Source organism: Ictalurus punctatus, unplaced genomic scaffold (genome assembly GCF_001660625.3).
Source record: "Ictalurus punctatus breed USDA103 unplaced genomic scaffold, Coco_2.0 Super-Scaffold_100046, whole genome shotgun sequence".
Classification (NCBI taxonomy): domain Eukaryota; kingdom Metazoa; phylum Chordata; class Actinopteri; order Siluriformes; family Ictaluridae; genus Ictalurus; species Ictalurus punctatus.
In genome coordinates, this window is record NW_026521087.1 from 2,309,195 (window position 1) to 2,321,685 (window position 12,491).

Genomic DNA, 12,491 nt, shown 5'->3' on the forward strand with positions numbered 1-12,491 from the left:
TGTGAATCCTTTTCCATGGCTGCTCTGGTAACTCTCACGCATGCAGTGGCGCGTTTGCCGGAGCGTTTCTGGTTCCTGACAGACTGCACACGATTTGACTGATGCTTCCACCTCTGCATCCAAATGTGGCAACCACATATAGCTACACACCAGGCCTTTCATCCTGGTAATTCCCGGATGGGTTTCGTGTAGATGTCTTAGAAGAGCCACACGCCGCGGATGTGGAATCACTATGTGAGTCCCCCATAACACAAAGCTTCCCTGTATGCAGAGTTGATCCTATTTCCTTACATATTAGGGATGTCACGATACCAAAAATCTAGTCGTCGGTACTGATACCACCAAAAGTACACGATGCTCAGTACCGCGGTGTGGTTTTTATTTAAAAAAAAAAAAAAAAAAAAACAGAATTAAAAAAAAATTTTTAAATTAAAAACTCCCGGAGGACATCCTCCTCTGGCTGATACTGGCAGAGAGAGAGAGAGGGATATTTTAGTTCAAACACTCTGACCATAATAAGTGCTAAGGTGCACTCCTAAACGCACACACTACTCTGAATGCAAGCATTAGTTTAAATTCACTGATATGGTGTCAGGATAAAAAGATTTATTAAAAGCATGAACATGTGAATAATTATTAGTGACATGAGGCTACATTTAGCTGACAGGACACGGGCTGAATGGAGATGCATGGTGGTCCATTAGGAGGTAGTTTATAACATTGCAATGTGTTAGCGTTTAACAAATAACTGGATATCGCAAACATTACATGGAGCATAATGTTAGCTGATTTCACAGCTACAATGCCAGCTTCCTCAAGCATAATATAGGACCTGTCTTTCGACTGTAATCCTATGGCATTAATTTTGTGACCTAAAAATACCTCTACTTCTCCCATGAACTCGCACTTGCTCCTTCTTTGTCTCAGTCCACTCTTTTCTGTCCTACTCAGTACCTCATCCAAGTTCTGCAGATATTCATTAGCCCTTGAGACTAAAATGTCATCCAGATAAACTGTGACGCGTGCGATGTCTTGCAGAATCCCTTCTATGGTGCACTGGAAGATCGCTGGACTTGAAGCAACTCCAAATGGTGGCCTGTTGTAAGTACATAATCCCTTGTGCATGTTAATTGTAACGTACTTATTGGAATTTTTGTGCTGCATTATCTTCTGATGCGCATGGGTCATGTCCAGTTTGGAGAATTTTTCCTCCTGCCAACTGAGCAAATAAATCTTCTACCTTGGGAATTGGATACTGCTCCACACTAGAGCTGGATTTACTGCGAATTTAAAATCCCTACAAATTGGGGTCGAACCATCAGTTTTCTGACTGGAACAATGGGAGCTGCCCACTCTGTAAACTGCATTGGTTCAATGATCTTGTCTTCCACCAGCCTCTGGAGTTCTCTCTCCAGCAGTGGACCCAACTCTTCTTTGAACACCTCAGATTGTCTCTCCAATACGTTAGCCAATTTATGACCTGGTACATTTGCTACTGTATTTACCAGCTGAGGCAACAAATGATTTCCGTAGCGCGACCCCCACACACACACACACATCTTTGAATGTTGAATCTTTGATGTTTGAATGTTGATCTTTACTGATGATCACTCCACAGCCTGTGTTAACTTCAAATACCACCTCCATGCTATTCACTTCAATGGTTTGTGTGATAGGAGCAGCCCTAGGTAAGTCAAACTAAACAGAACCCTTACCTTCACTACAGTGAGAGAGAGGCCTTTAGTTGCATAGATGTTACCCTGGCTCCTTTATGACCTTACAGACTACTACTTGTCTTGCTCTTGGAGTGATCTTTGTTGGTTGATATGTTCTGGGGAGGGTAATGATGGTCTTGAATTTCCTCCATTTGTGCACAATCTGTCTGTGATCAAATATTATCATTTTGTGTCGTTTGTTTAATTGGGATCTCTTGGTCTACTTTTAGGACTTGTGTAAAAATCTGATGTTTTGGGTCATCTTTTTATATATATATATATATATATATATATATATATATATATATATATATATATATATATATATATATATATATATATATATATATATATAATTCTGAACCTTCAAGCACCACTGAATATATCTTGGCCTCACTTATTGTTCTGAATGAGTAAGAGAATTTGGCTTATGCGTTACCTATCCCTGTGAAACAGGAAGTCATGGTTGAACAATGTCCTGTTCCTAGTTTCCCAAGTGTACAAAAAAGTAAAATATCAAGTGGAATATACTTCAAATACATTTCTCATGGATTCATGGGGTGCTAATAATTGTTGTACACTCATTTAACAACTATTTTTTTATAAACTTGTGGTGTTTGCAATTGTTTATCCATGAGAGAGTATTTTTGTGAATATTTTTTGAACAAAAGGTTTTCTTCTTTGCTCATATTTACCAAGGGTGCCAATATTAGTGGAGGACACTGTACATGTCACTCTCAAGTGGAAACCTCATGACACACTGTTACTTTTCAGGATATAAAAACCTGTCAACACTGTTACAGTTGGTATTGTGGCTGTATATAAGGTCAAACACATTATCATATTAACATTTTACCAAAATGAAGCTCGTTTAACTGCATGTTTATTCCTTACATAAATTAAACGCAAAGCATGTAGGGGTTCTACATGCATGTAGAATTTGCACAATCAATAACCTATTAGAGTAATACATTGTGGTATATAAACTGAACTTTGTGTTTGTGTCTGCAGTGTCCAAAGCCCAGGCTGACACCCCACCCCTTCAACCTTTGCAGCAATGCTGGCAGCACTCATACATCTATTTCCCAAAGACAACCTCTGGATATGACGCTGAGCATGTGCACTCAACTTCTTCTTTGGTCGACCATGGCGAGGCCTGTTCTGAGTGGAACCTGTCTTGTTAAACCGCTGTATGGTCTTGGCCACCGTGCTGCAGCTCGGTGTCAGGGTCTTGGTAATCTTCTTAAAGTCTAGGCCATCTTTATGTAGAACAAGAATTCTTTTTTTCAGATCCTCAGAGAGTTCTTTGCCATGAGGTGCCATGTTGAACTTCCAGAGACCAGTATGAGGGAGTGTGAGAGCGATGACACCAAATTTAACACACCTGCTCCCCATTCACACCTGAGACCTTGTAACACTAACAAGTCACATGACACCGGGGAGGGAAAATGACTAATTGGGCCCGATTTGGACATTTTTACTTGGGGATGTACTCACTTTTGTTGCCAGCGGTTTAGACATTAATGGCTGTGTGTTGAGTTATTTTGAGGGGACGGCAAATTTACACTGTTACACAAGCTGTACACTCACTACTTTACATTGTAGCAAAGTGTCATTTCTTCAGTGTTGTCACATGAAAAGATATAATCAAATATTTACAAAAATGGGGTGTTCTCACTTTTTTGTGAAATACTGTACATCTTTTTATTTACTTTAATATTTATTCATAGTGTGCATTTTTTTTATTTATATATATATATATATATATATATTGTGAGGAATTAGCCCGGGGAAGGGCGGCGTACAGACCCACAGGAGACAGAAGGATGGGTGCAGACGGTGCTTTAGTGTGGCTAGGGTGAGGTGAATGTGTTATAAATGGATGAGTGCGGGGTTTTGTGAAGGCGTGACGGCCGGCGGAGTCGACTCGTGGCGGAGGCGGGATTCCCGAGGCGGGGCGGGGGTTTTCCCGGGCCGGCGTCCTCCGTGTGTGCGACTCTCACTATCCGGCGGTCTCGTCCGCGCTCGCGCCTCCTGGAGAGAGGGAGAGAGAGAGAGAGAGGGAGAGAGAGAGAAATTAGCGTGGGGCGTGAGGTTACCGTCGTGATCGGAGATTGCGAATCGCTGCAAACACGCACGGAGTCCGTTTTGACGCTACGATATTCTCTTCCGCTTCCCGGCCGGAAGCGCGCCCTTTTATCCTCCTCCGTCGTCGCGTGAGTGGTGGGACTTCCCCATTGGATCCGCCAATCGCTGGCCGGAGTCGCGTCAGTCCCGCCCTGCCGCGGCGGTCCTTCCGGCTGGCGGAATGTTCGGCAGGAAGCTGCCCACGTCGTGCCGGTGCGGCAGTCGGAGAAGGAGCGTTTTCCCTCTTGTGAGGCCCTGGAAGGCCCTTTCTGCATCGGCTGTCCACCTCACCTGGTCTGGCTGGCCCTTCTTTGTAAGGTCTGAGAGGGGAGAGGCTACAGCAGAAAAGTTAGGCACGAACCTGCGGTAGTAGCCCGCCAATCCCAAGAAGGCACGTACCTGTTTTTTCGACGTCGGACGTGGGTAGTCCTTCACAGCCTCGATCTTTTTTTGTTGGGGCTTCAGCATCCCCCGTCCGATGCGGTATCCCAGGTACTGGGCTTCCGTCAGCCCTAGGTGGCATTTCTTTGGGTTCGCCGTCAGGCCGGCCTCCCGGAGGGCTTTCAGGATCTCCCTGAGGTGGAACAGGTGGTCAGCCCAGGTGGAGGAGTGTATGACCACGTCGTCCAGGTAGGCCGCGGCAAACTGTCGGTGGGGTCGCAGGAGGATGTCCATTAGCCGCTGGAACGTGGCGGGCGCCCCGTGCAGCCCAAAGGGGAGAACCCGGTACTGCCAGTGGCCGGTGGCCGTGCTAAAGGCTGTCTTAGGCCTTGCCTCCGGTGCGAGCGCCACTTGCCAATAGCCTTTGGTGAGGTCCAGGGTCGATATGAATCGGGCTCTCCCCAGCCTCTCGATCAGGTCGTCCACTCTGGGGAGGGGGTAGCTATCAAACTCCGACACCTGGTTCAGCCTCCGGAAGTCATTGCATAGCCTCATGCTTCCATCCGGCTTCGGCACGACAACGATGGGGCTGGACCAGGGGCTGCTGGACTCCTCGATGATGTGGTCCCGCAGCATGCGACTGACTTCCTCCTCGATGGCCTGGCGCCGGGCCTCGGGGACACGGTATGGCCTTTGTCTCACCACTACACCGGGAGGAGTCTTGATTTCATGCTGGACCAGCTGAGTCATTCCCGGGGCAGCCGAAAACACATCTGCAAACTGGTCGATCAGCTCGGTAAGCTCCTGTCTTTGGGTGGGGGTGAGGTCCTCCCCGAAGCCGACCAAGGTACCCTTGCCCCGGTCCGAGTCCTGAGCTGCGAACGCCGACACCACCGGGGTTGGTTCCACCCACTTTTTCAGCAGGTTTACATGGTATAGCTTCCCGTCCTTCGGCTTACCGGGCTGCTGTAGGCGGTAGTTGACTGGGCCCCGGCGCTCGAGGACAGTGTATGGACCTTGCCACCGGGTGAGGAACTTGCAGGCGCTGCTGGGCACTAACAGGAGGACCCGGTCCCCCGGCTGGAATTCCCGGGGCTGGGCGGGGCGGTTGTATACCTTCTTCTGCTCCTCCTGCGCCGCCAGCATGTGCTCCCGGACGATGGGGCCCACCCTGTCAATCCTTGCTTGCATGTCCTGCACGTACTCGACGACGGAGCGGAAGGGGGATGGTTGCTCCTCCCAGGCTTCGCGGGCCACATCCAACAATCCCCGCGGCCGCCGCCTGAACAGGAGCTCGAAGGGCGTGAAGCCCGTGGATGCCTGGGGGCACTCCCGAACGGCGAAGAGTACGTAGGGGAGGAGGAGGTCCCAGTTCCTCCCCTCCTCGTCCACCACCCGGCGCAGCATCCGCTTGAGGGTCTGATTGAACCTCTCAACAAGTCCGTCGGTTTGGGGGTGGTAGACGGACGTCCGGAGGTGCTTCACCTGTAACATACGACACAAATCCGCCATTAGCTTCGAGACAAAAGGCGTACCTTGGTCGGTCAACACGTCCTTGGGGATCCCCACTCGACTGAAGAGGAGTACCAGCTCCCTGGCGATGTTTTGCGAGGTGGCCTTGCGGAGCGGCACCGCCTCAGGGTACCGAGTGGCGTAGTCGACCAGGACCAGGATGTATTCATGGCCCCGGGCAGACTTGGGTAGGGGCCCCACGAGATCCATGCCCACTCGCTCAAACGGGACGCCGATGATGGGCAGGGGTATCAGGGGCGCCGGCGGGGGCCTCCGCGGGACCGTGCGTTGGCACTGCGGGCACTGTTGGCAAAAGGCCCGGACCTCCGCGTCCATCCCGGGCCACACGAAGCGGTCCCGCAGTTTCTCCAGGGTATTTCGGGCCCCCAGGTGGCCGCCGAGGGGATGGGTGTGGGCTAGGTGTAATAAGACGGCTGTCTTGGCTCGGGGCACCACCAGTAGGTCCACCTGCTCCCCGCGGCGGCAGGCCCGTTGGTACAGGAGCCCCCCTCGGACGAGGAAGTACGATGTGGGGAGCCTCAGGTCTGGGCTCTGGTCGACCCCCTCTATCACCCGTACCTGGGCCCAGCAGTGCTTCAGTCGGTCGTCCTCCTTCTGCTCCCAGCCGAACTTTCCCTCCCGGTTTACCTGGGGAAAGACAGATGACAGAGGGTTAGTAGTTTGGGGGGTCTTACCTTCTGAGGTGGCCTCTCCGTCGTCCTGGGCCAGGTAGGCCGGCCAGGTTGGGATCCTCTTCCCCCGCCGCCGCGGTCTCCGGGACTCGGCTCTCGGTACCACCCGGAATCCTGGCCAGTCTCGTCCCAGGAGGAGGGGCACGGGGAGTTCGGGGATGATTCCGACCTGGAGGGGCCAGGTGCCGGCTTCGCTCCGGATCTGGACCTCAGCTGAGGGGACCTCCCGGGTGTCCCCATGGACGCATGTCACGGTAAGCGTCCCGCTTGGGCGGCGCCCCTCAGGCAGGATGGAGGGTTGGGCAAGGGTCACCGTGCTCCCGGTGTCCAGTAGGGCGGTTACCGGTCTCCCTTCGACCCACACCGTCACGGAGGGCGCCGCCGGCGGTTGCTGCTGATGGAGGGCGCAGCCTGCCAGCCCTGGTTTTGTAAGCAGCCGGGCGGCTTCCCTCTCCGGCTCTGTAGGCATGGGCTCGTCTCGGGGGTGTTCACAAGTGGGCGCCCTCTGGGGGTTCCTCCAGATGCGGGGCCGGGTCTGGCGGTCAGACTGGGGGCCCTGGGCACCGAGGTGCCGATCGAGGTGCTGCTGCTCCCCGGAGTCGAGCTCCAGGGTGGCCAAGGTTCGCTCCAGGGCAGTCAGGAGTTCCTGGGGCGTAGTTGGGGCGTGGGCCCCCACGGCCTGTCTCTCTGCCCGGTGTAGCGCTCTCAGGAAACGGTCGACCGCCACCTTCTCCGCCACCTCCGAGGCGGTATGCCGGTCCGGTCGGAGCCATCGTTTGGTGATCCGGAGGAGGGCGTTCATCTGGCAACGTGGTCGAGCACCTGATCGATAAACCCAACGATGGAATTCAGTAGCTGCCTGGCCAGGGGTTCGGCCACACCACGCCAGGACTCCCTTCTTCATCGCCAGGTAGTCCGTAGCCTCCTCCGGCTCGAGGGCATAGTAGGCTGTTCGGGCCTCTCCCGTGAGCAGGGGACCAAGGGCACGGGGCAAGTCGTCACGGTCCCACCCCTCCCGGCGGGCGATACTCTCGAAGGTCTCGAAGTACGCCTCAAGGTCCTCTTCAGGGCCAAGGGGGGGTAGTAGGCGGCGGATCTCGCTGGTTGCGTCGGGGAGAGGCATGGAGGCGGCGGGGGTCTCAGTCCTCATGGCGATCAGTGTCTGTGTGGCGACCTGAAGGCTTTCGGCGAGCTGCTGTGTCACGGCGTGCTGCTGGAGGCTGGTCTCCAGCAGGTGTTGCAGGGTGGGGTCCATTTTGTGGGGCAGAAGGATGGGTGCAGACGGTGCTTTATTGTGGCTAGGGTGAGGTGAACGTGTTATAAATGGATGAGTGCGGGGTTTTGTGAAGGCGTGACGGCCTGGCGGAGTCGACTCGTGGCGGAGGTGGGATTCCCGAGGCGGGGCGGGGGTTTTCCCGGGCCGGCGTCCTCCGTGTGTGCGACTCTCACTATCCGGCGGTCTCGTCCGCGCTCGCGCCTCCTGGAGAGAGGGAGAGAGAGAGAGAGAGGGAGAGAGAGAGAAATTAGCGTGGGGCGTGAGGTTACCGTCGTGATCGGAGATTGCGAATCGCTGCAAACACGCACGGAGTCCGTTTTGACGCTACGATATTCTCTTCCGCTTCCCGGCCGGAAGCGCGCCCTTTTATCCTCCTCCGTCATCGCGTGAGTGGTGGGACTTCCCCGTTGGATCCGCCAATCGCTGGCCGGAGTCGCGTCAGTCCCGCCCTGCCGCGGCGGTCCTTCCGGCTGGCGGAATGTTCGGCAGGAAGCTGCCCACGTCGTGCCGGTGCGGCAGTCGGAGAAGGAGCGTTTTCCCTCTTGTGTGCGCCGGATCTCTGCCCGTCGCGACAATATATATATATATATAAATTAGTGTATATGTTTATTTCATTAGAAAAAGTGCAGTACATTTTCATGGTACGGTCAGTACTGTTTATTTTTGTAATAAAGTGAACTTAATTTTTCCACTGAGTGTTATATTTTCATTCAGTAGTAATCGGTTATTAGTAGGTGCTACCCGACTTGGTTATCGGCATCTGTAAGATCCACTATCGGTCAGCCTTTAAAATAGATTAATGTGTATGACATGATCTACTTTAATTAATAAAGAAATGCACTTGTTGACAACTTGCTGTGGTATAAGGGGAATAAAACACTTCAGAATGTGCAGTTATACCTTAGGGTGGTAACGGTCACTCCACTTCATCGTTGACTAATTTATGTAAGGAATAAACATGCGGTTATAGGAAAGTAAACACAAAGCATGTAGGGGTTCTACATGCATGTAGTATTTGTACAATCAATAACCTATTAGATTATGTATTACCTAGTAATACATTGTGGTATATAAACTGAATTTTGTGTTTGATGTGTCTGCAGTGTCCAAAGCCCGTGGTGGTGGCAGTGCATGGCGTGTGTGTGGAAGCAGGTCTGTTGGGAGTGTTAAGTACCATAATCTCATACACTCAGCAAACAATATGGATGGAACTTTCCAGAGTTGTGGTGTCACTTTCCTGCAAAGCTTTAACCATCAGAGAGTTATCTTTTACTGGGGCTTTTAGCTGCAGGAGACTGAATTACTAAGTTTTTTATTTATTTATTTATTTTTTTTGTGGATCTGATTTCTTCTTTCGCAGGAGTGGATCTAATCACAGCCTGTGATATTTGTCTGTGCACACAGGACGCCTGGTTTCAGGTGAAGGTATGAGGAACATTAACTTGCCATACATTGCTTGCTTACATGTTTACACCAAGATCTGTAAACAAGTTATTTTTGTCCATATGATCATATATAGAGATAGTAAGTCATGAGAAGATAAGAATGGGCTGATTGTTCTGACTTGTACAAGCCCCTTTGAAAGAGTTGACCACAAGGGGGCACACTCTGAACAATTATTTACATTTGCAGTTTGTTGAAGATTAAATAAACCACAGTGAGCATCAGATGTCTGGTTTTAATACAAAGTGGACTATTTTATGATATTACCATCTTGTCATTTATCAAAGAAGAACTCCAAAACCTGAAATTTGTTCATTTTTAGACAGAAAAATTCTGCAGTGTAGCTGTTCTAGTGGGCTTTCCCACTGGAAGTTTAGTCCAACACAGAGCAGTTTGCATGAAAAGTTGGTAATGTGACCGTCGTAATGTGGACTGGGAAGTGCACTGCGGTACCGAACTCGAGACTACCTGTAGAAGGTGGTCAGAGTTTGGTTACACTGGAACTGTGAACGTGAATTGTCCCATGAATGTGAACGTAACTTGTATCCGGGTCTGCACTTGTTCAGGAAGTAGAGTAACCTGTGCTGAAGGCCTGTTGTGGTGATGACGTGTCATGACATGTTTTGGCCCAAATCTGCAGTAACTTTGAAAAAGTGGAATCTCCTCTGAATATTGTGGAGTTTCTTGATTTTGCGTTAATTTCTGTGATCACAAAATGGTGAAATTCTGGACTGACACATGGAAGATGTGGAATGATAACAGAAGAATGTGACTTTGGGTTGTACCGTGTATTTTTTTTCATGTAGTTTTATTATTTAGTATAAATGAAGGCAAGTGTGTTCTGTTCTTCATCTCTGCAGTCGTGTGTTCCCTGATAGTCAATGATTGCTGGAGCTCTGGAAATAGCAGGTGAGATTGCAGGCTGTAGTCGCGTCGCTGTCCAAGGAACCAAATCAACCTCCGCTACTCCTGAGACCACAGTGTGACTGAGAGCCTAGACTACATGGTAAGAACTTGCTTAAGACATGAATAGCATTTTTAGCCTCAAGGTAGACCCATGCACACGCAGTATGGCCACAAACACAAAGTAGAGCGGTCGAAATCTGAGATTTCTCCTGTGTCTCCAGGCTACTTGGAACATGAACATGTTGCAGACACAGGATCTTATGAAGTCAGCGCAGGCAGCCCTGGAAAAGAAGAGTCCGAAAGACGTGCCCTTCTCCAAGCTTTAAAGGAGAAGATCCAGGGCTGTTGAAGCTGCGGTGGAACTGAGACTTCATCATCCACATATCTTTAATTCTTCTTGCTAAGTCTCAGTTTCTTTTTAGTCTTTTTATTTTTAGACTGGTCAAAAGACTGATTAGTGGAAGTGAAATGATAGATGAACTTTTAATTACTTGCTTTATTATTTGCAGGTGCCTTGTACAGTAAGACAGGGTAACTAATACTCAAAAGCTTGTTTTGTGTGTTAACATGTACAGTAGATGTACATATTTTTTCTGGTCCTGTGTGACTGCAGAATGTAGTGCAGTTAACACAGTAAATTTCCTTGGATGCTCACTTTTAACTCGAGGAGGTCACAGTTTGCCCAGACATCTTTTTTTAAATCCGTCAATCCGTCACCCACACGTCATTCTGGGGGACGAAGAGGAGGAAGCTGGACAGATAAATTTATTTATTTATTTATCATTGCTGTGTTTCCTCAATTGAGTGCAGAAAGAAGAGAAACAACACAACTGATTTAAAATAAAAATATAGAAAACAATCTAATGTAAGGTTCTGATCCGGTTTGCTTTCAGCAGGAAGGCTGTCCTCTTTCCTGTTGCTCTTTCTCTTCTATTAGTCCATTTGTCCAGTCTGAATCGGTTTGATTTGTTTCGAGACGATTCGGAGTCAAATAATTTTCTAGTGAGAGTCGCACACTTCCAAACGAACTAGACTGAGATGGGTATTGATTCTCACTAGAAAGTTATTCGACTCTGAATCAACTCGAAATGAATCAGTCAAACTGATTCAGACTCTATAAAAGGACTATGAGATGTGATTAAGATATATATTCCAATGTTTTGCTTTACAATTCCTGTGTGTGTGTGTGTGTGTGTGTGTGTGTGTGTGTGTGTGTGCGCGCGTGCGCACGTGTGTTTTTCAGGAGAACGAGAAACTCGGACACAACAGTACATCCTGACCATTGGTACTGTGTACACATCAACATACACACATGTCTCCATGCTGGACATCTCAGGAGCTTTCACACACAGTGCTAGGAATATCCCGGGACAGAGAAACGCACCTTCTAAGTGAGCGAGTTTAGCGTCAACCAGTGAAATTTGCTGTAGCGTGAACACTTCGCCCCCATAAGCTTCACTCTCCGTCAGGTTCACTGTAATTAGACATAAAATGTACATAATGTTTATTTTTCATACATTTAGGATTTAATGTTTTTTTTTTTTTTTTTTACTCTTCGAGGAACAGAAATGATCTTTCGAGGCAGCTTCTACATCACTACCTGCTCCGTTTGACTCAAAAATGTAACGACCGGTTTCAAAAACTCACGATGTCTTCAGTTCATGTGATTTTACTGTTGAATTTAAACAGGAAATGTGAAATATTTTTTTCCTTTGTTTCCTCTACTGTCTTTTTGCTGTGATCTTGAACACAATTGTGTTTTTTTTTTTTAAATAATAAATAAATGATCATTCTATTTCTTTCTCACTTTCCTTGTCCTAATTGTCCTGTATCTGTTAAATCCGTTTCATCTCTGGTCTTTCTGTCTGTATGAACACTTGTAGAAATGACTTATCCATATTTTTAAATGATTCGTGATTTTAAATTTAAATAAAGATATTCTTTAATTCTGTATTTTGTCATTTAATTATCATTAGAAATCAGAAGATCAGATTAAAGCCACGGCTTCTTTACCTGCCGAAGCTGTAAAACTTTCAATAAACCAGGCAATAGATCAACTGAATAAATGTAGATTTTTTTTACTGATTAGATGTATTGATGGTGTTGATAGATTATTTGAAGATTTTTATTGACCTTGGACAATCATTCAGTTAAATATTGAAAAAACTTGATAAATAGTTGATTAAATAAATGTAGTGTAATGTACTGAGTCAAATATGAAAACTACAAATAAATAAAATGTATTTATATCTGTGTATAATAAAAAACCTCTCTCAATACAAGAAATTCATATCCTAAATGTTGCAAGTGATTAATCTGATCATTTTATTCACCTGTTTAATTATTACTTTCTAAATAATAAACAAATGAATGTTCTGGATTCATGAGGAATGTTTACATTTTGTGTCCAAACTCAAAAGTTAAAACAGTGTATATTTA

At 47.9% G+C, this 12,491-nt stretch overlaps 1 protein-coding gene across 5 annotated transcripts in view; it reads right to left on the minus strand.

Moving 5' to 3' along the window:
• Positions 1-12,491, minus strand: part of LOC128630089 (NACHT, LRR and PYD domains-containing protein 12-like) — a 98,146-nt gene that overhangs the window by 46,054 nt on the left and 39,601 nt on the right. The window lies entirely within an intron of this gene.